Genomic DNA, 25,049 nt, shown 5'->3' on the forward strand with positions numbered 1-25,049 from the left:
GATCACACAAGAATCCTTTGTTGTGTTTGTACTTTCTCCATCCTGTGACTATGCCATTCAAAAGCCCTTTGCTGTGATCAACAATTGACAAAATACCGTTCTATTTTCTGAGCTAGGGCACTTGAGGGGGGTCAGCTACGAAGAGGCGGAATCTTTGAGAGACAAAGAAAGCTTTATAAAATGGGGAGAAATGTAAGTAGGAGATGTGCAACCAATCTACTTGTAAGGACCTTGAGCCAAATATGTAACTGCACATGTTCTCTATTCTTATGGACAGCATCCACCTCTCAAACTGCTGCAAAATTTCTCAGCAAGAAATTACTGAAGGTGAAACCAGGAAACTATTAGTATGCTTCCAGACATGAAGAATTAGCAACAGCCACTCATTGATGTTTTTGAATTATGGTGCTGGAGGAGACTCTTGAGAGCCCCATGGACTGCAAGAAAATCAAACCTATCCATTCTTAAGGAAATCAGCCCTGAGTGCTCACTGGAAGGACAGTTCCTGAAGCTGAGGCTCCAATACTTTGGCCACCGCATGGGAAGAGAAGACTCCCTGGAAAAGACCCTGATGTTGGGAAAGATGGAGGGCACAAGGAGAAGGGGGCGACAGAGGACGAGATTGTTGGACAGTGTTCTCGAAGCTACCAGCATGAGTTTGACCAAACTGCGGGAGGCAGTGGAAGACAGGAATGCCTGGCGTGCTCTGGTCCATAGAGTCACAAAGAGTCGGACATGACTAAACGACTAAACAACAACAACTCATTGTTCTAAGCTGGAAGGAGAATAGTAACTCTGATTCCCAACTTCTGGAATTCAAATGCCATTCTGCAGCCAAGGAGATGGTCCACTTTTCTTCAGTCCCATATACTGTTGGAGGCAATTTTCATTGGGACCTTGGTATGTAAGGATAGCGTTAAATATATCCTCCTCCCCGCCGCCACCATTGAAATCCTGATCATGAGCTTCCCCCCTCCCCACAGCAATGTGGGAAAGAGAGGAATTGATTTAAGGCAATGTTATTTGGAAATTATCGTGTTAATTCCTAGAGTGGAGTGAAGGACCATAGAGAAGGAGATGGTGCAAACCCGACAGAACAGTTGCACAATGAGTCATCCACACCCAGTGGCGTAGCATGGGTTGGCAGCACCCGGGACCATGCAGAGGGGAGCGGTGGGAGAGAGGGGCACGGACAGAATACGCATGCGCATTCAAAACAGCATCTGTGACACCCAGGAGCTCGAAGCCACAGAGATAAGAAGAGACGTTCTGTTGTCTGGAGAGGTCACTTCCTGGTTTGCATGGAGAAGCCGTTTTCAGCGGAGCCCAGTGACAGAAATGCACAGCTGTATTGAGGCAGCACTGGGTTTTGAAATTTTGCGTCCCTAACAATTTTGCGCCCGTGTGCCCACCCCCCTGCTATGCCACTGTCCACTGTTCCACTGTGTCAAAAAAGTTAGATTTTCTGAGCTCTGAGAAATGGAAAACAAAAAGCAAACAGGCAGAAGCTGAACAGGGAAAACATGGGAAGACGATATTTTAATCATGACATTATGCAGATGTCTTGAAGGAGTGAGCAAACCAGTGTGTGGCTGTTCCTCTGTAAATGCTCTGAGTAGAAGCAGCCCTGAGCCAGTTGGATGCTGACAAAGTAACTATATGAAATCCCTTTTGCACATATTTTGCCCCTTTAGCCAGTCTTTTCCCCCACTCACTTAACATGGAGCATCCAGACAGTGTCACCAGCCCATTGCATTCCAGTGTTTTGTATTAACACCCTCTGTGACTTTTTGAACCTAATTGGTGATGGTTTTTTTCCTTAATAAAATGCAACTGCAGCACCGATATGAACAGGGAAAGTGCTGTTGAGGTTTTTAAGGGCTGCCGATCATTAAAGACTTTCTGTTTACAGAGACAATCCATGTTATTGCTCGATAAGCACGGGAGGGGGGGAGGACTTGTAAGAAATTAATTGACCCTTGAATAGACTCTCTTAGTTGCTCCAATTTCAGTTCCTGTTTCACAGGAGGAGGCTTTATTTACTGGGTTTACTCTCATTTTAAAAAATAAAAATAGTAAAATTGCACTATTTTACTATAAAAATGAAAAAAGTGAGGAAATCAGTATTTAAAAGCCCCTTCACAATAGGAAGCGATACTGATATTCAGGCCTGTTCAGGGGACAGCCAATAGGCTATTACTCACAAATCACTCGCCCACATTTCTCAAGAAGCAATAAAGCTGAGTGGACCTGCAAGTAGGAAATTCTCAGCTATCACTGCTGAGAGCCTTCACAGAACAGGATTTACATGTGAATAAATATTATAAGAGGATCGTGATAACAGGAAAAGGCATTGATGGATAGTGCTGTATAAGTGATTGTCTAAAATCTCTATTTTCATTCTGTTTCCCGCTGGTTGAAGAAAAGCAAAATCTCTGGCGTGGTAAAGAAACAATTGTGTTGGGGCAACTAAATCCTATGCCCTCTTACCATAGCTGTCAACCATCCCTTATTTGGCAGGAAACTCCCTTATCCCATCGCTGTGTCCTGCTGCTGTCCCTTATTGATGATGTCCCTTAAATTTCCCGGGTTTCATGTTTGCCCGGCTTGGGAGGGAAGCAGCGGCTCGGGGTCCTCCGTCGTCTCTGTCTCTCCCTTTTCCCCTTCAGGGGCGCGTCGTGAGGAGACGGGTGGCGGCGGGCAGGCAGACAGCCCCTCTCTTGCGAGACTTGCCGCTGGAAGCCAGAGGCGGCAGTGGCAGCGGCGGCTGAGGAGGCGGGCTGAGGGAGGAGGAAGAGGAGGGGATGGGGAGGGATGCAGAAGGGTGGCGCTTCAGCGGCTGCCGCAGCGCCGCAACCACCTCATGCTGGGCTCGCGGGTGGCGTGGGTGAGAGTCTCTCTCCCTCTCTCTCGGGTGGGGAAGGGCCGATGGAACTCCTCGTGCCAGGACGACGGCAGCCCCGACATGCTGCTTAGCATACCCTCCAACCAGTGCAGCATCTTAATGTAGTGATTTCCCCCTCTGCATCCCTTTCATAACTCTATTTTTATAAATCATTTGTCCATCCATAGTTCAAATTTTTACTACAAGTTTTCTGTCAATCCTACCAATGTATGTAACTCTTTACAATAGCTTTTCAACTAAATTATAAACTTTCCCCATTCTTTATTAAAGAGGTCCTCTTCCTGGTTTCTAATTCTGTCTGTAAGCTTTGCCATCTCGACATCGTTCATCAGTTTTGTCTGCCACTCTTCTTTGGTGGGAGTTGTAGACCCTTAGGATCATCTAGTCCAACCCCCTGCAAAACACAGTCAGTCGCAGCAAAAGGAGCATGGCTCCATCAGTGCCGGATTTATGTATAAGCTAAGCAAAATCCCTTATTTTGGCTGCTGATCCCTTATTGGCTGCTGGTCCCTTATTTTCAAATCTGTAAGTTGACAGCTATGTCTCTTACCTGTGAGTAGGCCCCATTGACCACAGTGGAAATTCCACATAAATGACTTGACTTAGTCATTCAAACGTTTCTCTCCCCTTTATGGTTGGCAATGTCTATCCTTCAATTTGTGCTCCAGACTTAAGAGATTAAAACACATCCTGGTTATGTGAGCCTTCTTGGAGTATTTCTTGGAATGTGTTTGTTTTATTGGCATTGTACTCACTGATACTGTTCCACGTCTCTGACGGGAACCCCTAAACAGAGGAGGGAGCCCTAGATTTGGGGTTTAATAATGGAATGGATGGGGCATTTATTCAAAATTGTGCCCCACCCAAATCAAAGGGGGTGGGGCACGGAAAAGGAAACCCCAGGAGGATCTTTATTCTGAAGTGCATCTCTTTAATAAATGGTTTCATTTACATTCTAAAGGGTTCCCAGGGAGCCGTTTTATTGAGTGGATAAAATAACAGTATATAGTGATGGAAAATAATGCATCAGATTATCCAGCTGTTTGCTCATTTTCCTTCTCTCTCCCCCCCACCCTCATTCGAAAAGCCCCCCGAGCTTTGAGCTTCTGTGCCTCAGTTGTTGACTTAGTCTGTGTCCCTTTCTAATTAGTTTTCTCCCAATAAAGTTGCTTTTAAGACAAAGACGTAGAATGTGTCCATAAAGAAAAACCCATCAACTAATCAAGCTGTTTCCCTTACAAACTACAAAGAGGTATTTGCATTTTTATTTCTGGTTTAAAGTGTTGGCAAGGAGCGCCAATACCGCAGAGGAGGGAAATCATAAACGTTACCTAAATATCCACCCCCGCGATGCCTGTAAAAGCGTGGAGTTTTGGACTAACCAACAGATTGGCTGACTGACCTTTCGCAAGTGGCTTTATCCATATCTCTCTCCCTGTCGCTCTGACAGCTCCCATCTGCAACATGGCGCTAATCCACTCTGTCCTAATCTAAATGTCTGCCAGTCTGTCTATTCTAATCCTTTTTAACCTGGATTAATCAATCAGTTTTGCTGGGGCTATTTGTTCCACGTGGCATTTTCCTCGTTCTGTCCAAGTAATGATTAGGGACGCTTAGGTTCTTTGCACATGTTTCGGACAGTCCTCTAAAGCCAAAGAATATCATGCCCTTTAGCAGCAGTACAGTGGTACCTTGGGTTACATTCGCTTCAGGTTACAGACTCCGCTAACCCAGAAATAGTGCTTCAGGTTAAGAACTTTGCTTCAGGATAAGAACAGAAATCGTGCTCCAGTGGTGCAGCAGCAGCAGGAGGCCCCATTAGCTAACGTGGTGCTTCAGGTTAAGAACAGTTTCAGGTTAAGAACAGACCTCTGGAACAAATTAAGTACTTGACCCGAGGTACCACTGTACAAATATATATATATATAATTAAAAATACAGTAAAAATGGCTACATACAAATGCAATAAAACAGAACACAAATCACAAAGCAATATGTAGCGTAACAACTGCTATCGTGCATAGTGGTACCTTGGTTCTCAAACGCCTTGGTACTCAAACACCTTGTTTCCCAAACGCCAAAAATCCGGAAGTAAGTGTTCCGGTTTTCAAACGTTTTTTGGAAGCCAAACGTCCGATTTGGCTGTCGGCTATTGTTTCCGGGGCGCCTGCATCAATCAGAAGCTGTGCCTTGGTTTTTGAACATTTCAGAAGTCAAATGGACTTCCGGAACGGATTAAGTTTGGTGCTTTTGTTTTTCCGATTTATTTTGCATTTTTGTGGCTTTTTTGGTTAATTTGTTTTTGTGACTATGTGGAACCTAGTTCAGCTACTGATTGATTGATTGTGTGACTGCAGAAATGGATAAAAGCCCCCCATCCAAACAATGACTATTATCAGTGCAGGTAAGGGAAAAAAATAATTTTAATTTTTATCATCTACAATACTGTCTTATTTATTTTAAAGTACAGTACATTGATTACTGCTTTCATTTTATGGATCAACGGTCTCGTTAGATAGTAAAATTCATGTTAAATTGCTGTTTTAGGGGTTGTTTTTAAAAGTCTGGAACGGATTAATCCATTTAGCATTGCTTTCTTTGGGAAAGCGCACCTGGGTTTTGGAACGGACTTCCGTAACGGATTAAGTTTGAGAACCAAGGTACCACTGTATTTGAAAACCGCACTGCAAGGGCGCTCAGATATTCATTTGAGTTAAACTGCAGTACTAAACAAAAGAAGCTTCAGAGATCTTTTTTTAAAAAAAATTAAGCCTTTTTTTTGAAACGCGTGAAGTTTGAAGAAATGCATGCTGTTATATTTTAATGAGGTATTTGCACTAGTAATGTCAAGGCTGGACGCTGCCATTAGGCTGGAGGATGCAGGGTGCCTGAGGCTACAGCAATAGTGAGGTACCATTCAAACACAGCCAGCTGTCAATTATTTAGTTTATTATTACATTCTCTGCCTTGGGTGGGAGACACCATGTGGCTTTCCTGCCTTAGGCACCAACATTTCTTGGTCTGATTGTGAAGTTGTTGTTGGTGGTGGTTCTTTTTTTTTTTTTTTTTTTAAAGAAAAGGCTGACAGCCAGTTATATTTTCCGCCCTGGAGCATGAGAGAAAAGGGGAAGTCAAGGCAGCCTGAGTTGCTAAAAATGTACTTACTCCTAAAAGTGGGCTCAACCCATGACTGGGTGTGCGTGTGCTCAGAACTCTCTCTAAAGCAGCAGCAACAACAGCTTTTTTACATCTCTCTTCACTCTGTGAGTCCTCAAGATCAAATCCGTCTGCAAAGCGTAGATGCTGTTACGAGTGGTTCTGAACCTACTCAGCGCAACGATGCCAGCTCCCAGGGCTGAAATTTCACGACGAGAAAAACTCTGTAGATTTCAGGGGTTTTTAAAATACGTATATTACTCACACAGCAGTCCAGTGATAGAGAAATAGTCGCCCACCTCCTGCCCTAGGCAATCGGAAGGCATATTTAAACTGCATTGGCCATCGTTACTTTGAGTCATAGATGGATGTATTCGTTTGTTATATAGATAGATAGATAGATAGATAGATAGACAGAATTTTTAACATATCAGTTCCAACAATCATTTAACATAACTTCTTTTCTTATACAATATTTTAGACTTCCGTCAACAACCTCTGAAGATTGTCCGTTCTTTATCATTTGTTCTGCATTTCTTAATTTCTCTATTACTTTTAATTGTCCTTAGCTAATAATTCTTTTTAAAGTCTTCCTCGCAATATTTCACAAAGTCCTCCTTACAGAACTTCTTGCAGTCCTACTAGCGTAATCAGTTTATTACAATTGCTTTTCAAATAGTTCAAATATTTATTCCAGTCCTCTAAGAATCTCTGATCCCACAGGTTTCGAATCCTTCCTGTTAATTTATCTAATTCTGCATAGTCCATTAATTTCATTTGCCATTCTTCTTTTGCCGGTAATTCTTCTTGCTTCCATTTTTGTGCCACATTCGTTTGTTTAATTAGGTCATTAGGTCAGCACTGTTCCCCCTAGTTACTTTCTTTCAAAACTGCATGATCCAGGGTTCTAAATCATGGGGTAGGGACACAGCCTGTAAGTACAGAGCAGGCTCTCAAAATATGGGTGGTTCGGGAGGTACAGGCCCTCTAGGATTGTGTCATCAGGCATGCCTTGATCTCTTCCTTCACTGGATGGTGATGATGATAATAATAATAAAAAATATTTTTTAATTTATATCCCGCCCTCCCCAGCCGAGGCCGGGCTCAGGGCAGCTAACAACAATAAAATAATACAACATTCTAAAATCATTTCATTAAAAAATTACTTCAAATCAAATTGATGGCAACCACTGGGCTAGAGTTCTGTGAAGATTGCCAAAGGAGGGGGTCAGACTGTGCCCTGGCCAAAGGCTTGGCGGAACAGCTCTGTCTTGTAGGCCCTGAAGAAGATGTCAAGTCCTGCAGGGCCCTAGTCTCTTGTGGCAGAGCGTTCCATCAGATCGGAGCCACAGCCGACAAAGCCCTGGCTCTGGTTGAGGCCAGCCTAACCTCTCTGTGGCCTGGGACCTCCAAGATGTTTTTGTTTGAAGATTGTAAGTTCCTCCGTGGGACATACCAGGAGAGGTGGTCCTGTAGGTACGAGGGTCCTAGGCCATGAAGGGCTTTAAAGGTTAAAACCAGCACCTTAAACCTGACCCTGTACTCCACCCGGAGCCAGTGCAGCTGGTATAGCACCGGGTGAATGTGATCTCGCAGTGAGGACCCTGTAAGGAGTCTCACTGCGGCATTCTGCACCCGCTGGAGTTTCTGGGTCAGTCTCAAGGGCAGCCCCACGTAGAGCGAGTTACAATAATCCAGTTTGGAGGTGACCGTTGCGTGGATCACAGTGGCTAGGTCAGGGCGAGAGAGGTAAGGAGCCAACTGCTTAGCTTGGCGGAGATGAAAAAATGCCGCCTTTGTTATAGCTGCAATCTGCGCCTCCATGGAAACGGAGGTGTCGAAGATTACACCCAAACTGTTAATGGATGGTGTTGGCACTAATTGCGCCCCCACAAGAGATGGGAGTTGCCCCCCCCAATCCCATATCGTCCCGACCCAGCCAGAGGACCTCTGTCTTCGAAGGATTTAACTTCAACCGGCTCCCACGTAACCATCCAGCCACAGCTTCCAAACATCTGATGGTGGCATGGAGGACAACACTTGCAGGCAGCTAATAAGAAGCAGAGAAACATAGAATTCTACAGTTGGAAGGGACCCCAAGGATCATCTAGTCCAACCCCCTGAAATGCAGGAATATGCAGTTGTCCCATATACGGGGATTGAACCTGCGACCTTGGCATTATTAGCACCACACTCAAATCAGCTGAGCTAAAGAAAGAGCTACCCTGGCTAGGGCCAGATTTAGGTTTGATGAGGCCCTAAGCTACTGAAGGTAATGGGGCCCTTTATGCTATATGGTAATTTATAGACCTAATAGGTATCTAAAGCCATTTGCATATGCAGAATGTAGGTACCCTATGCAGTCATACCTCAGGTTACAGATGCTTCAGGTTGCGTTTTTTGGGGTTACAGAAGTGCCGAAACCCGGAAGTACTGGAAAGGGTTACTTCCAGGTTTCGAAGGTCGCGCATGCGCAGAAGCGCTAAATCGTGCTTTGCGCATGTGCAGAAGCGCTGAATCGCAACCCGCGCTTACGCAGACGTGCCGCTGCAGGTTGCAAACATGCCTCCCGCACGGATCACGTTCGCAGCCAGAGCATCCACTATATATAGAAATGAGCAAACCAGTGATATTTTAGGGAGGAGGCTAGCAGGCGGGGCCCATTACTTACATCATAGGAGCCTACACAACACGAAACACTGTCGCTGTATGTAGGTTTTATTTTATTTTTTATCTTATATTTTGGAAATGTACATCCAGTTTTTTCCCTTTAAATTTTTTAAATTAATATAAGCTTGTTTAGCTTATACTGTACCTAAATGAGTCATAACACTGGTTGGTCTCCGTGAGAACAGAATGCCAGTCAAATGTACCATTAGCTCCATCCAGTAAGTTCTTCTTAGTTTCTTTCTGTCTTAAGACCCACGTAATTGCCAGTTTTGAGTAATTATATGCAGGCCAGTATTTGTCAGTCTTACGAGATTTCATTTTTATTGGCATTGTAACTTTTCGTAGGCTTCCCTGGGAATCTGTAGAAAGGTGGAGTTAAAAGTAATAAACTTCTTTTAAAAAATAATTCAAGGTTTGAGCAAGCCCTGGGGCCTCATTTGGCAGTGGGGCTTGTCTGTCTTATACATTCATCTTTGTAGATTAATATTAACTTAGTTTACGATTCCCACTGCACCCCCCGCTAGGGAACTGTGGTTTTGCACAATGTCTTTAGCCTTACATCTTGCACTCACACCTAGACTGTACATTTCAGGCTGCTGCTGATGGAGGACTGACTGCTACAACACATTTCATTGCTTGTTCAAATACATCCTGCTTCATGCTGTGACTTCTCCTCCTCCCAAGCCCTGTATGGCGTGTAAATAAGCGTCTTCCTTTATGCTAACTCCTGGATGCAATCTTCATGTGGGTTGTACGTGCTAGAGCACTTGAGCACCCTCCACAGTCCGCCTCAGTGTTGTTCTGCCAACTCATAATTTAAGCGCCGGCATATATTTTAGAATCCTGCCCTCAAAGCTCACTGCTCTGTTTCTATTTTCCTGCTATGCTTCTTGTGAGATCTGTAAGACACTTGCATATATGAGCTTAGTTAAAAAGTGCGAAACATATCTCAAGGCTCTGGAGAAAAATAGTGGTGCAATCCAGATAACATCGTGTTGCAACAGCAAGGTCACATTCATATGGACAGCAGATACTTGGCTATCCTAAACTTGCAACCCAAGGATTGTGGAGTACGTAGGTAAAGTGGAGCTGGGGAAATCCTTTGTTGCGAAGAATGCCTACCCATATTTTTCGCTCTATAGGACGCACCAGACGATAAGACGCACCTAGTTTTGGGGGGGGAGGAAACAAGAAAAAAAAATTCTGAATCCCAGAAGCCAGAACAGCAAGAGGGATCTGGGATAGCCTCTTGCTGTTCTGGCTTCTGGGATAGCCGCTGAAGCCTCTCCCGGGCAGCGGGATGAAGGCTCCCCCTGCCCGGAAGAGGCTGTGCACGGGTAAGCTGCCCTCTGTACATTCCCCCATCTCCCGCAAGAACCGCACGCTCTTTAAAGGGAGTGTGGCTCTTGGGGGCTTTTTCTGGGAGGTGGGGGAAGGGACAGAGTGCGCGACTCTGTCCCTTCCCCCCACTTTCCACAAGAGCTGCGCGAAGCCTCCGCAGGACAGCGGGGAGCCTTCGTCTTGCTGCCCTTCAGAGGCTTTGCAGGGGCTATCCAGAAGCCAGAATAGCTAGGTATGTGACACCAGTCAAGCTTGCAAAAATTTACCATCTGCCCGATAATAAACGTTGGAAATGTAATGAGACTGAAGGTACATTCTTTCACCTTTGGTGGACGTGCCCAAGGATTAAGTCATTCTGGGAGATGATCTATAATGAATTGAAAAAGGTATTTAAATATACCTTCCTGAAGAAACCAGAGGCCTTTCTCCTGGGCATGGTCGGCCAATTGGTGCCAAAGAAGGATAGAACTTCCTTTATGTATGCTACCACAGCAGCAAGAATACTCATCGCAAAGTATTGGAAGACACAAGATTTACCCACCCAGGAAGAATGGCAGATGAAGGTGATGGACTACATGCAACTGGCAGAAATGACTGGCAGAATCCGAGACCAGGGAGAAGTGTCGGTGGAAGAAGATTGGAAAAAACTTAAAGACTATTTACAGAAACATTGTAAAATTAATGAATGTTAGAAGGATGTTGGAATGAAGCTATATGGCTTTAGTAGGAATGCTATAAAGAACTAAGTAAGAATAGATTGTTTAATCGGCCAAAGGGGAAAAAATAAGGTTAGATTGGGTTAAGATAAATTATAGGACAAAAAATGAGAAAGATGGAAAGGATTTGCTGAAATAGCTAACTGAATTGGAATACAAAAAAGGGAGGTGTGAGGAGGTCGCTGAAACAAGTAAATGAAAGACAAGATATGAAAATATTGGATGTGTTTTTAATTGTTTCTGTTCTTGCCTTTGTTTTGTTAAGATAAGTAGTGTTTTTGTTTTCTTTCTATTGTATTGTATTGTTTTCTTTTGTTTAACTTTTTTCTTCTTTTTCTAATCTTTAAACTCTTAATAAATATTACTTTAAAAAAAAAAAGACAAAAGCCAGAATACCTAGAGGGAGCGCAGTGCAGCGCTCCCTCTAGCTGGTCTAGCTTTGCCCAAAGCCTCCGCAGGGCACGGGGAGCCTTCATCCCCGTGCCCTGCGGAGGCTTCTGGGACAGCCCGCGAAGCCTCCAGAGGGCAGCGGGATGAAGACACCCCGCTGCCCTGCGGAGGCTTTGCGCAGCTAAGCCCGAAGCTAGAACAGCGAGCTGGAGCGCTGCGCAGCACTCCCTCTCCCTGTTCTGGCTTAGCCGCACAGCCTGCATTCGCTCCGTAAGACGCACACACATTTCCCCTTACTTTTTAGGAGGGAAAAAGTGCGTCTTATAGAGCGAAACATACGGTACTTGATCCGCTCATCACCCCCCCCCCCCAATCTCCCTACAGTGAAAGGATGGAGGAAACTTGTTTTCCATCATTCAGTCTTCATCCTATCTTTTTACCCTGGAAGGCCTCACAAAGAATAGCTGGAATATTGATGGCATGCTATCACAATACAATTCCCCCCCCACTCTTCAGTGATTGTACTTGGCTAGAAAGATGCAATAGAGAAAAGTGGCCTTGACACCAATCTCCATCAATTGTCATCTCTGACGTCATGACACAGACCTGGAGATGCTCTACAATGAGGGCTACAGGGCAAAAGCACTAGTAGTGAAACTTAAAATAGAACTAGGATCTATTCAATCCTTGCTTTTTTCTATTCGGGAACAAGATGGCTTTCTGGATTTAATGCAAACCCACAGTGCTTTCTTTTATATTGCTGTTTTGTGACATGCTTATTGGGGTGTTCTCCTTATAGCATCGTGCAAGAAACCAGAGCAACTGCTGAAATAAGCTTTAACGGTCCAATTTCTAGCAGCAATGATTAGCCTTGAACACAATGGGCAAAATAAATGGTTCCAATGCCCCGCAGCTCCAGGGCCAGAGTTATTTCTAGGTTCTCATCGGCAAATTTCTCATCAGTTTACCTATTACATGTGCCTGATCATACACATGTGATAGGTAAGGAAGTAAAATACATATGCAAAGCATGAGTCGCTACTTTGGGGTGGATCAAGAATGCTCGTGTTCCTTTAAAGGTACTGCTGCAGAATTTGAATTTCTCATTGTTCTGTAGTAAGGGTTGTTTCAGATGGTGGTGCTATCTCACAAATGTGTCATCTGGATCTGACTTTTCTGTGAATGCAGATTAAACCTAATGTTTTTCATAGCTATACCACTGATTCTCACCCATATCTCAGTCCTTTGTGACATGTTTCGGTGCTGTGTGTTCTAGACCTTCCCCCAGGCTCTACTACCTAATTAACTACTGGGCCCAATTCAAAGTGTTGGTTTTGACCCATAATGCCTTAAAAGGCTCAGGACCGCAATAACTCAAGGACTGGCTCTCCCTGTATAAACTTTCCCAAACTCTGCATTCATCCTCTGAGGCCCTTCTCTGTGTGTCTCCTCCAGAGGGTGGCAACACGAAAACGGGCCTTTTCTGTAGTGGCTCCCCATTTGTGGCATGCTCTCCCCAGGGAGGTTCACCTGGTGCCTTCTTTAAGTATTTTTAGGTGCCAAGCAAAAATGTTCTTCTTCAACCAGGCCTTGGGCTTATTAAGATTCTACGTCTTTTAAATGTGTCTGTGGAAAGGGGGGTATTGTTTTGCTGTTTTGTTTTAATTATATCCAGTACAGTGGTACCTCGCGTTAAGTACATAATTCGTTCTGGAGGTCCGTTCTTATCCTGAAACTGTTCTTAACCTGAAGCACCACTTTAGCTAATGGGGCCTCCTGCTGCTGCCGCGCCACCAGGGCACAATTTCTGTTCTTATCCTGAAGCAAAGTTCTTAACCCGAGGTAATATTTCTGGTTTAGCGGAGTCTGTAACCTGAAGAGTATGTAACCCGAGGTACTTGTTTCTAGCATGTATTTTATTATTTGAAATGCCCTGAGATCTTATGATGGTGAGATATATATATATAAAATAAGAAAACCTCTTCCTACTCTGAGCAGGTGCATAGGTATTTATACACATTTAACCTTAAAAAACCTACATAAAGCATAATAATAATAATATTTAAAGTCAGCAAATGTTAGCTGTCCTTAGTTATGAAGTTTCACAACAGGCCCAATGGAGACTTATGTTTTGGGGGTGGGGGCAGAGGGAGGCAACATCCATTTCCATTTGTTTTTTAATACTAATACAGAGTTCTTTTGCAATACTGATTTATTTTTTTTAGATACTGAAATTATCATACAGAGACTTGCACAAGACCCATATAAAGTTCCAAGGTATGTACACTGTATGCGTTGAAGCTTTGAATGAATGGCTCCTCTCACCTGAAATTGCACTGTGTGCATACAAATGACACACATGACAAACTGTTCACCCCCAAAAATAAAATAAAAGTGCTAACAAGTTTCCACTGCAGATGCATAAAGGATTATGTTCACTTAATGGATTTTCCAGGGTAAGAGAAAATCCGGATTTAATGTAAAAAGCAGAGGCTCGCATTTTGATGACGACAGCCCCCTGCAGATGGTGCAAAAACGTGTGTGCAAGAGCAGCACCAATTCCATAATAAACCTCCATCTGGAAGCACCTTAATTCAGCTCAGAGGCTACGGTACAAAACCCCTGCAGGGTGCTGTTGGTCTATCACAAAATGCTTACCAATGCCATTTGCCTCCGATTCTCTCCTTCCCCTACCAAAACCGCTTGGCCTATTGCGCTCACTAAGTTTTCCTAAGCAACCGTTATGTCTGGACTTCTACCTACAACTCTGAAAACATATGTAATATAATATTATTGCAGCGGCTCAGGGTCCTTCGCTGCGAGAGACAGCGCGCGCTGGCGCCGTCGTCCTGGCGCGAGGAGTTCCATTGGCCCTTCCCTGCCCGAGAGAGAGGGGAGAGGGAGAGAGACTCTTGCCCACGCCGCCTGTGAGCCCGGAGGCAGCAGTGGAGGTGGCAGCTGAGGAGGCGGCCTGAGGGAGGAGGAAGAGGAGGGGATGGGGAGGGACGTAGAAGGGCGGCGCTTCAGCAGCCGCGGCACCGCTGCAACCACCTCATGCCGGATTGACAGCATCTGTCAATCCTACCAATGTATGTAACTCTTTACAACAGCAAAATCCCTTATTTTGGCTGCTGATCCCTTATTTTCGAGGCTGCTAGTCCCTTATTTTCAAATCTGTAAGTTGACAGCTATGTACTCATTCCATCTTTGCCCCAGTTATGCTACTACAAAGCCTTTTCCCACTCCTATTGCTTATTAAACACCAATTATTGCCGTTAACATCCCCCTTATTTATTTTTATGCACCTGGTGTTTTGTGAGCATATCTGCAATGAATGCCAGACATGTTTAACCGGAATATTTTGGGACTATACATAGGTTTGCGTGGGGTCGTGTGTGTGTAGTAAGGAGGTACTGCGCGCTGCAGTTTCAACTATGCAAAACGTTTCGAAATTTCAATGGATTAAGAAATGAATGAAAGCAGATGGGTAGAACAAAAGGTAAAATTAAAGCAGGCAGTTTTACAGACACTAATATTACTGAGCTCTAGGACTATGATTAGCTCATTACTGTGAGCAGTAGGGAGTGGGAAAAAGCTGTCATAACCACTCTTTTCTTGATAAGGAACTTACATCTTTCTTTCTTTCCTTTCTTTTTAAATCATGGAACTGTGGACTAATAAAAATAATATCTCCTCTCAGTCTGCTTTCTTCCAGGCTAAACATACCCAGCTCCTTCAACTGCTTCGCATAAGGCTTGGTTTCCAGACCCTTGATCATCTTGGTTGCCCTCCTCTGCACACGGTCCAGAAGTACAAAAACTCTTGCAGGTGGGTGGGAACTCAAACACATCCCAATGAGGTGCTGAGTAGCCACAAAATGAGGACTCACTGTTGAGAAGATTGAAACAAAAGGGGTAATGAGAACCATCTCACTATTTGGATAGGTCATTTTTTAAACTCACACTGAGAAGCTCTTCCTCAGTCCTGTTGCTGTGCTGCTGGCTAAGTGTGTTATCCAAACCCCGGCTTGTGAGTTGTCTCTGCCAGACAAACCGTGAGCCCTAAACCCAAGAACAAACCTTGGGTACAACCACGAGCCCAGGTTCAGATGACATGCGAAGCCCCAACCATGTGTGCTTTGTTTGTATGTGCTATATTTTGCTTTTAAAAAAGAATTATGGGTTGTTTTTGAAAATGAAAATCTATATATGGATAGTTTATTTTCTATTAGTTTGCACTAGAATTCCACATCCCTATAAGTTGCTCAAATTGTTAGGCAATTGGGCATCTTTTATTTTTTCATACCCCACATTGATCAACAAAATTATTATTTTCTTGTGAACCACCCTGAGATCTTTAGAGCAGGCATGTCCAACCCGTCGATTGCGATCTACCAGTCGATTGCGGGGTGTCCCTGGTTGATTAAAAGAAAAGCAAGAAGCAAAAAAAAAAGCTCAACTACTTTGGGTCTTCCTCCCCAGTGGCGGAGGAACCCATACTGGCACCCGGGGCGGCGCAGTCTGAACGGAATGCCGGACATGCGCAGTCTGTATGGGCTGCCGCTTGCACGTGGCGGCCATACAGGCCGCCGCTTGCACAGCGACTGTACAGACTGCTGCGCAAGTGGCAGCCTGTATGGATACATGTATGGACGCCACGTGAGTGGTGCCCATACAGACTGCGGGCACCCTCAGCCACTCTACAGCTGGGGGGGAGGCAGGGGCCATCCTGTCACCCCTCACAGAGTGCCACCCGGGGGGCCAGCCCCCTCCGCCCCCCCTTCCTACGCCACTGTTCCTCCCCAAAACTTTGGTCAATCCAATGGGTAGACCACTGCCAGTTTTTTTTATAGTGGGAGTAGATCGCCGTCTCTTGGGAGTTGGACATTCCTGCTTTAGAGGAAGGGCAGTATATAAATATAATAATAATAATAATAATAATAATAATGGCTTAGCTCACAGCAGTGCAGCAGGAGTGCCGTGTCCACAGTAAATGTTTGGCTTACCATTACTTGTGAACCAGGTTTATGCGGCTTCAACATTAAACCACCCTGCCCCATTTTGATTAACATCCAGTATGATGAAGAGTTCTGGAGCTTGCTCACTATTTGGGGACATTTTGGCTGGCCCTCTAAAGGTAATGTGGATTTTGAAACACACACACACACAGAGCTTTTTTTTTCTTAAAAAACATTTAGGGGTACACTCATTTTCCTACTCATATTGAAATACTGCTCCTCAATGAGGCAGTTAAATTCACAAAATGTTTAGGGGTATGTGTACCCCTGCATCCCCCCAGAAAAAAGCACTGTGTGTGTATATATATAATATATTGTTAATCCACGCCCCCCCCGCAGTTATTAAATGCACACGAGTCCAAGCTGGGAAACCCTATTTTTCTTTTAATTTAGGAGTGGGGGGGGGGATTGGTCGTCGTCCCTGCCCTCCTCTAATACAGTATAGAAGAGAAAACTCAGCCTTTTCAGCAATGAGGAATTTAAAAAATGTCCACTAGAAGCAAATATAAAAGCAGTGCTATGCGAACCACAAGAAAGAGATTCCTTGTCGCTTGCCTTCAATGTTAACCTCCTACCCTTTTCCCGCCTCATGGGCTTGATTTGTCCTGCATGAATGGAATAGGAACTACAGAAGGTGGGAATTGGCCTGAGGTGAGACGGCTATCACAAGAACACCGCCTACCTAATTGGGCCGCGTGGGCACTTAATAGAGGTGAGCGGGGCGGGGCCGGGAGGAAAGAAGCCCTTGCCCTTGAGAAAGACGGCGCCGCGAGCCTCCCGCTCCGGGCTGATAGGCCAAACGCGCGGTGTCGTCACGCTCAACTTCGCGGTGCCAGTACGGCGCAGCCAATCGGGATCTGGAGAGGCGTCAGGCTGGCGCGATTCAAACTGGGAGGCGGTTGCCAACGGCCGTGCGAAGCCGTTGGGTGACTGGAGAGCGCCTGTCTCTGCGGGCTGAGGGAACAACGGTTCCGCGACGGGAGAAGGGCATTTCCTCTCACGCCGACGCCGGTAGGTAACGGGGGTGGGTCGGTGGGGGTGTCTCTGGTCCCAGGCCGTCGGGGCTCTTAGAGGACGCTTGGCGTGGAGCGAACATCTGACAGAAAAGGAGTGAAGTGGTTGGAAAGAGCAGGGCGGGCGTCCTGTAAATAATTGAAATAGCATTATTATTATTATTATTATCTATTATTAATAATAATAATAAATCTGCGTAGTTACGAAGATAACTAGCTATTGTGGGGCGAGAATGTGGAAGTTTCCAAATTTCTCCCTTCAAGTGTACTTGTGTCATATATTTTACTTACCCATTTATTTTATTTATCCTGCCCCCCACTCCATGAAACCTTCCCGCCGCAGAAAGTATTGCCAAAGGCTTGTTTTTGAAAAAAAATTATATATTCACTTCTGAGGAATGGTGATGGGAGGCGAGGCTTGATGAAGGTTTCTAGCTTGGTGATTTCTAAAGCGCCTGAAAGCTTGCACATCTTGATCTAAATCCCCAAGATTTATTTTATATAGTTAAGTTTTTACCTTTCTCTTCTGTACATTTTATTTTATTGGCTGGTGGCTGATGCAAATAACATTTATTTTGGTTCTTGGAAACACGAACACCCCTGAGTCATGGAACATCTTGAGTTCCATGATGAAACAAAGGAAAGAAATGTACGAAATAAACATTAATAAGATATTATGGGAGGAATCTGCAGGTGTTGGGAACCAGATAGGGAGAAAGGGCAGAATCCATATAGGAAACAGAACACATTCAGTACCTTCAGAGTGTGGCAATGGATGAGCAAAGATCACAGGCAGGTATGTTTTAGGACCTGAAAGCAGAAAGATAGCGTGGGCAGGCCACCCATAGGTTTTTGAATGTCTTATGTAGATTTTTTAAAATTTTGTTGTCCTGTATGGGACAATGACAATAAAGATTATCGTATCAAAGGTATAGATAGACAAGTGAGTATTTGCTGGATACAAGAGTAAACAAGAGGTCAGTGTAAGGAGAGGCATCATGTGAATCTTGAGTAATGAGAGAGGTGGATTTGGTTCCAGAGTGAGAATGGGCATTCAAAGAGGAGATTGTTATAGCCACAGCTGGCAGTGCATGAATTAAAGTTTTTGCTGACAGTGGAGGGCCGGATTTTTGCAAAATTGTCTTTGGAGAAATGACCTTGATAGAAAGAATAGTTGAGGGCAGAGAACAAAATTTCTGATGGACCCCAGTGGAGTAGAGGAAAGCTGAGGAAGAACTTCCCTCTGTGAAAAGGTTGAGTGAGCAATAAGGTCAGGACAGAGTTGCAAGAACCAAGAGCATAAAGGTTATCGAGGAAGATCAACTATATAAAATGTAGCAGTGCACTCTAGGACAAAGAGAAGTACTGTACTGTAGAATCATTTTTATTTGGCAGCAGAATAATCACTGGCCATTTTGGTGAGGGCAGAAGTCAGATTGTATGTGTGTGTTAAAATAAGAGTAGGAAGGCTGAGTCAGCAGGAATAAGTGGTGCGCTTTCAGGAGTTCTGAGGAAAGCACAGAAGAGAAACCAGGCACTGGTTGGGGATGGCAACATGGGTCAAGGGATTCTCTACCACAAGATGTACTAATGGCTGCCAGGTTGGATGACTTTAAAAGACAATTAGATAAATTCATAAGGTTGTCTGTCAGTGGCTACTAGCTACACTGGCAATGTTCTTCCTCCACTAATAGAGACATTATGGCTTGGAATACCAATTTCTAGCTGGTCCTTTGGCCTGATCCAGCTGAGTTCTCTTTTTTTGTTGTTTCTTTCTTTCCCCCCAGAAAATAGTGGCATGTTTGAATGCAGTACAGAAGGAACCAGTGGAGAATTATAAGTTGATTAGATGGTGGAGAGGAGGGATAATGACAAGGCAGTGACAACCAGAAGTTGAAATGGGATAGGATCAAGGCTAGTCAATTTGCCAAATATGGGCTGGAATGCATCTCGTTCCTGCATGATAAGAACTTCTCCTTCCCTTCCTCTTTTTGCTAAAGTCCTTGCCCTGAGGACAGCAGTCCTGCTTGCAATTATTCCTTCAATAATCTGATAACACCTGCTTCTTTTCTGTGTCTTAGGAAATTTATTCTTTAAGGCCTTCTCATGCTGCTGTCTGAGCCTCCAGGGTGCAGGAATCGAGGAGCGCGGGTATCATATTGCCTTCTAATAGGTGCCTCTTGTATGATTGTGAAACTTTATGACAGTGTCCACGCTTAGACTTCAGCTTAAGTATGGTTTATAGCTAGTGTTATTAGTTTGTGCACGAGCTCCCTGTTGGTGAAAGTAGCTTGAGCAATTTCTCCCCAGTCCAGGAGCAGCAAACTATGAAGTATTGGCTTAACGTTTGCATCCAAACTAGCACTTGTGGCTGTTTTTCCCACACATATCACATTTGGGAACTTAGGTGTGTTCTTTGGTTCCTGATCATGGTCAGTTAAGCTGATTTGCTTATGTTGCATCTGAAACTGGCCATTGTAATGTTACTGTTATGTTGCTGTTTATATGCCACCTTTCAGCCAAAAGATACCTACAAAGACAATAATGCAAATACAAACAATAAAATAGTACAAATTCAAAACATTTCAACAGTGTTAAAAAGCAAACACACCCATGTTCCTGCCCAAAAGGCAAATAACATTCCTTACAAACATGTTAAGAGCAGGCAAAAATACTTAAGCAGCATCTTTGCTTTATGGGGGTCCCGGGTGGGGTGGGGCAAGGCACTGTGTCCCCTGTAGTAATGCCTGCCATACAGCATCTCTTTGCTATATGGGTATCTATATTACTGTCTGGAATAGATCTTATTGATACTCAACTGACAACATTTGGCTACTGGCTAATGAATTAAAATAATTTATAGGCAGTTTCGTATTAAAAAAACTGATGTGGTTTACCAACTAAAATTCCGTTATTGTTATTATTAAATTGAACCACTCTTCAGCAGCGGGTCCTAGGGTGGTTTACAGCCTAAAATTCAGAATACTCTCCTTCGCAATACTCTACGGTGTTCCCCCTCCCACCTGTCTCCACCCCTACCCCACCAATGGTCTTTCAGGATTCCATGGCCACTGAGCATGCTTAGCTTCCACTGGGTTATCTTAGTGCCCCCCCTGGTTTAGGGGGTGTTAAGAGATTTTCTCCCTTATTTCTGCAGAGCTCAGATTGTTGTCTGTTTATGACCAAATTCTAATTTAAACTCATTGGTCTATGTGACCTCACTGAGCTGTAGAATTTCTGAATCTGGGCATTCCTGAAGATGCCTGTGACTTGGAAGAGGTTGAAATGGAGTCAGCCACTCAACATATGGGAATTGCCTATAACTAATCCTGTACAAGACTGAGCAGCTAGCTTTGACCCACGGTAAGAAGAACACCTATGATTTGCTGCTTTTTCTTGTGCCTTATCTGTGACCTTTCTGAAAACATGGCATTTACAAAGCTTTCATGGATTTGCAGAAGAAAGATGTTCTGTTGAGTAACCTTGGCTAACACATATGTATGGTGCCTGTCAAAAATGCCTTTCCATTCTCATTTCTCTGCAAAAGTTTTTATCCCTGGTTTTTCTAAATTTGCGGTATTTAAAATAGGTTTCTTCCTTCACTGTATTAATAATTTTAAAAAGGAAATAAGACTATAGGCCCACAGTGTTTCCTATGTGGATGAAATAGTGACTATAATTGGATTGAAAATGACAGTACTACTTTGCTGCTATCCAGTATGTATTTACTTAGGAGTTAGACCCATGAGTTCAGCAAATCTTACTTCTGAATAGACAGGTATATGATTGTGTTGTTGTTGGTAATAATGGGTAATATTTTAACGTAAGTATTTGGGGCAGGGGAAAAGAATTGTTTTGTGCTTCCCCAAGCGCAAGTAGTAGCCTTTTGCAGAATATTCAGACATGGCACTTTCTGCAGTATCTACTTGTATTAAAATATACAAGTAGATACTGGCAAGTTTTGATTGTTAAAGCAGCTTGCATTTACCCCAAGGCAACAGCTATGGCTCCTTGTCAGCAGGGCTTATTGCAAGAATTTTGTTTACATTCCTGCTATTTCCACACCAGTCCTCATCCAAGCTAGTAGCCATCAAATACCACAAATGCTCATTTGAGCAAACCTCTTGTAGTCATCAGTGCCCATTTAAATGAATATCTTTAGCTATTGCCTTTATTCTGGGCTTTCATACAACTAATTTCTCACTTGACACAATCATCACACTTTTGTTCCTGTTTGCATGCTGTAATACTGAAAGCTTCAGCCAGTTGTACAAATGCATTTCTCTCATTGGTCCAGATTTATAGCTGGGAGAGAGAAGGTCATATCTGGATTTTCTTGGTCTGGCGTTTTGAGTAGTTCTTTATCAGCATTACATCCACCATAGTCAGACTTACAATGATATAAGGAGTGCAGGGTTACTTCAGCCTGCAGATTTGGAGAGCCATTAATGGTGGTAATTTTGTCTGGAGTGGCAGAAATGGAAGAGGGAAAGGAATAAGGTGATAAAATGACAACAGGCAATTTCTTCCAGGGAAAAAAATGTGACATGGGCATAGAGATTGCCAGCCTTTTTGGCCCATGATCGCATACTCATGCTAGTTGTTTCTTTTTGCCCCTCTCCTGGATCAATCTCTCCTTCTGTCTTGGAAAGACCAAATAAAGGGAGTGAGGCAGAAAGCACCCATCCAAGGGATCTGGGTAAAAGTCAGTTTTCAGCAGAATTAGAATAAATATGCTTGAATTTGCATCATGTGAAGTGTAGTTTGTTAAGGGTGCTCAGAATTGTAGCTCTGAGAGGGGTAAACTAGGAGACAAGTGGCTTCTGGGACCTGAATTGTGGGTGCCAAAACAGAAGGTCTACTTGCCACTGTGGGGGGGAAGGGGTCGGCAACACTATTTATTATTTTGAAAAGCATGAACTAATACGCAATTCACATGACACATTGTTAACATCGCATTGTTAACAGAAATTGTTAATACATGTTTAATTTGGTGTTTATAATAAAAATATTGGTACCAAACTTCATTTTTCAAAACACTGTACTCCAGAGCTTTCTAAACATTTCATGTTGGTGACACTTTTTAGACATGCAACACTTTGTGACACAGTGATTCAGTTTTACTAGCAAACCGGAGGCTAAACTAACCCCTTTCCAGCCCCTTGGGGAGCATTTGTGCGACACGCCGACACATTAACGTATTGCGACACACAGTTTGGAAAGCTCTGCTCTACTCTTTATTGTTAAACTCCTTAACGTATTGTCCTTCCTTAACATATACTTCAAGGCTTCTAAGCACATACATTTCTGTAATCCTTGAGTGTCAACCAGGTGCAGAAAATGGCACCCAGACCTCTTGAGGTGCTTGCAAATGGAGAATCTTTAGGCACAAAATGCGCCTAGAGCCCTGCTAATTTCGAACCCTGGGATGTGCCCTCTCTGCTCTCTGATTCCTGTGACATCCCCCTTTCTTCAATCTACCTGGTCATTCCATGTTCATCCTTCCAGTCTTCCAAATCACACCCCTTTCTCTTCTTCCTTCTTAGTCACTCAGTTTTCTGTTCAGCTACTTAGCTGCTAAGCTGAGTCTCAAAGGCACAAAGAGCTGAAACGAAATGAGAAGGAACGCTGCTTCTCCAACTTGCATCAATTCTATGTATTTTTCGAGGGTTGGGGGGAAGATAGCCACCCTTCTACCTCTTGCTGAACTGTGCAGCAAGCAAGGTTGGAATTACTTGGGTTTTGCCCTCAAGGTGACCCCAGAATTAAGTTCTCGAGACACCTTAAAACCCCCATCTAATCCTTGGGCAGATCTTACAATTTATTTCCTAATGGTGAGGTATATAGAAGGGTAATGTATAGGCATCAACTGTAAGTCTGAGAGTTTTTCTTATTGCATAGCACTAGCTATGTGGTATGTGATTAGAGACTTGGAAGCATTCATCTATAATGGAAAAAAATAATTGTGGCATTTTGTTTGAGTGGGGCAGAGAGGCAACATTCTTTCAAAAACCTGTTCTTCCTGCAGAGATGAAAACAGGGCTGTTTCTACTTGCCTTTTTGTGCTTTCCATAATTTATATTTCAGCTGCTGGCATAAATTGCTAAGATACCAATATTTAGACTCTTGATAAAATAGTTGGCATTCCTGTATGCAGCCTACTAGAGAGGCTAGCCTTTTCTGATGGTTCAAGAGGCTGAAGTGGAATCTGTTACATGTGATTTTGAATAACAGACTTAAACTTTTCCCCATTGTAACAGTTGAAAGGTTCTTGGGCCTGGTTCATATGTGCTAAAATAATCCATGTGGGGTGGCTGCAGCTACATTGAGAAATAAGTGATACACGAACCAGTACAGTCATACCTCGGGTTAAAGTTGCTTCACGTTGAACGTTTTCAGGTTGCGCTCTGCGGCGACCCAGAAGTAATGGAATGCGTTACTTACAGGTTTCGCTGCAGATACTCAAAATGATGTCATGCGCAGAAGCGGCAAATCGCGAGAGGCGCTGATGCGAGTTGCGTTCTGCTCAGAATGCAAATGGGACTCCGGAACGGATCCTGTTCGCATCCAGAGGTACCACTGTACCTGTAATATTATGTTGTTGCACATCACCCCAGTCTCCACGCAGTAAAAGATTCCAGATGCTAGTGCTAAATATCCCAAGTTTGTAGCTTAAAGTTTTACTTTTATTAAGTTGAAACAGAAGCTCTTTGGTTAGGTGTGGCCGTTGATTCTGACCATCATGCAGAGAAGTTAACGTAACGTGTTAAGTAGTAGAGTAGTCTGAAATTGGCTTGTTTCAACAAACCCTAGTTAAGATGTAAGTACAGATTGTCTAGGTTTGAGTGATGCAGCAAGTTGTGGTTAATAAATAATGGAAGCAAAAGCTTTGGCATTTCTTGTGGCTCTGTCAGAGAGAGAGCATGTAAACCCAGAGGGATACTAGGCTCGTTTTTATAACAGTAAACTGCGATGTGACATTATGTCCAGGGTGGATTTGATTTAAATCAAATCAGTTTAAATCAGTAGTCAGTAAGACTTGATTTAAATCCCTTTTTTACAGAAAGGTTCAACCTTGCTGGCATCCTCTTAATATTGACAACCGGAGGAAGGTTTCATTTTTGGAATAATAAATTTTTACAGTTATATAAAAAATTACTGATTTGGTTATACTATTTGAAATACATAGACAGATAATTATGAAATTATTGTGAGGTTTAATAAGTTAATTGTATATATTTGGACAACTTTTCTGCTATACTTTATTGGAAGGAGAAAAATAACCATTTTCTTAATAAAAATTTAAACAATTTATTTCACTAAAACAATAACATTATAGCCTATGGATCCAACTTTGTTAACTAATGTGGTTAAACGATTTTTTAAATAAAAAAAACACCATAGACTGAGTTTTAGCACACATAAAAACTTAAAACAAATCCTTATTTCCTGATGAATAGCCTTTGGCTAGAATGTAACTTAAATAGAAAATTATCTTTAGAAAGATTTTTCCTCCAAAAGCATTTTATTTTAAAAATCCGATTTAAATTTTTTAAAAATCTGATTTTTTTGATATATATATTTAATCATTGATTTTTATCCGTCCTGATTATGTCTGAATCTAGCGCAGTGACTGACCCAAGTTCAGCTAGTTAGCTTCATAGCTGAGATCTGGATCTCCTCAATTCTAGTCTAACACCCACTGCACTGGCTTATTTATTGAATTCTGGAGCTGTCAGAAATCACAACTTGTTCTGCAGTCTAACAGTCTACAGTATATACAGTGGTATCTCGGTTTACGAACATAATCCGTTCCAGAAGTCTTAAACCGAAACATGCTT

General features: G+C 43.3%; 1 protein-coding gene and 1 long non-coding RNA gene across 6 annotated transcripts in view; one reads left to right on the forward strand and one right to left on the reverse strand.

The window, feature by feature from the left end:
- The window catches only part of RACGAP1 (Rac GTPase activating protein 1), a 68,553-nt gene that overhangs the window by 18,620 nt on the left and 24,884 nt on the right, over window positions 1-25,049 (forward strand). The window contains exons 1-2 of one of the 4 annotated variants that reach the window (XM_083598742.1): window positions 19,295-19,381; window positions 20,366-20,571. The exons of 1 other annotated variant lie outside the window; for it this stretch is intronic. The gene's annotated coding sequence lies outside the window, so the exon portion shown is untranslated. Of the gene's footprint in view, window positions 1-17,034; window positions 17,207-19,288; window positions 19,382-20,365; window positions 20,572-25,049 lie in introns of those variants that run through there. 2 more of the 4 variants (XM_083598741.1, XM_083598743.1) reach the window with 2 other exon arrangements.
- Window positions 8,078-16,865, reverse strand: LOC310755751. Of its 2 annotated transcripts, none has more exons than XR_014544508.1 (3): window positions 16,771-16,865; window positions 14,810-15,066; window positions 8,078-8,111 (listed from the first exon to the last, which is right to left on the reverse strand). It is a non-coding gene; the product is annotated as an uncharacterized lncRNA (long non-coding RNA). The 2 variants fall into 2 exon arrangements; XR_014544509.1 differs by lacking the exon at window positions 8,078-8,111 and adding an exon at window positions 11,268-11,530 and having other exon boundaries at window positions 14,284-15,066.

The sequence above is a fragment of the Podarcis filfolensis genome (genome assembly GCF_964270895.1).
Source record: "Podarcis filfolensis genome assembly, chromosome: 2".
Taxonomy (NCBI): domain Eukaryota; kingdom Metazoa; phylum Chordata; class Lepidosauria; order Squamata; family Lacertidae; genus Podarcis; species Podarcis filfolensis.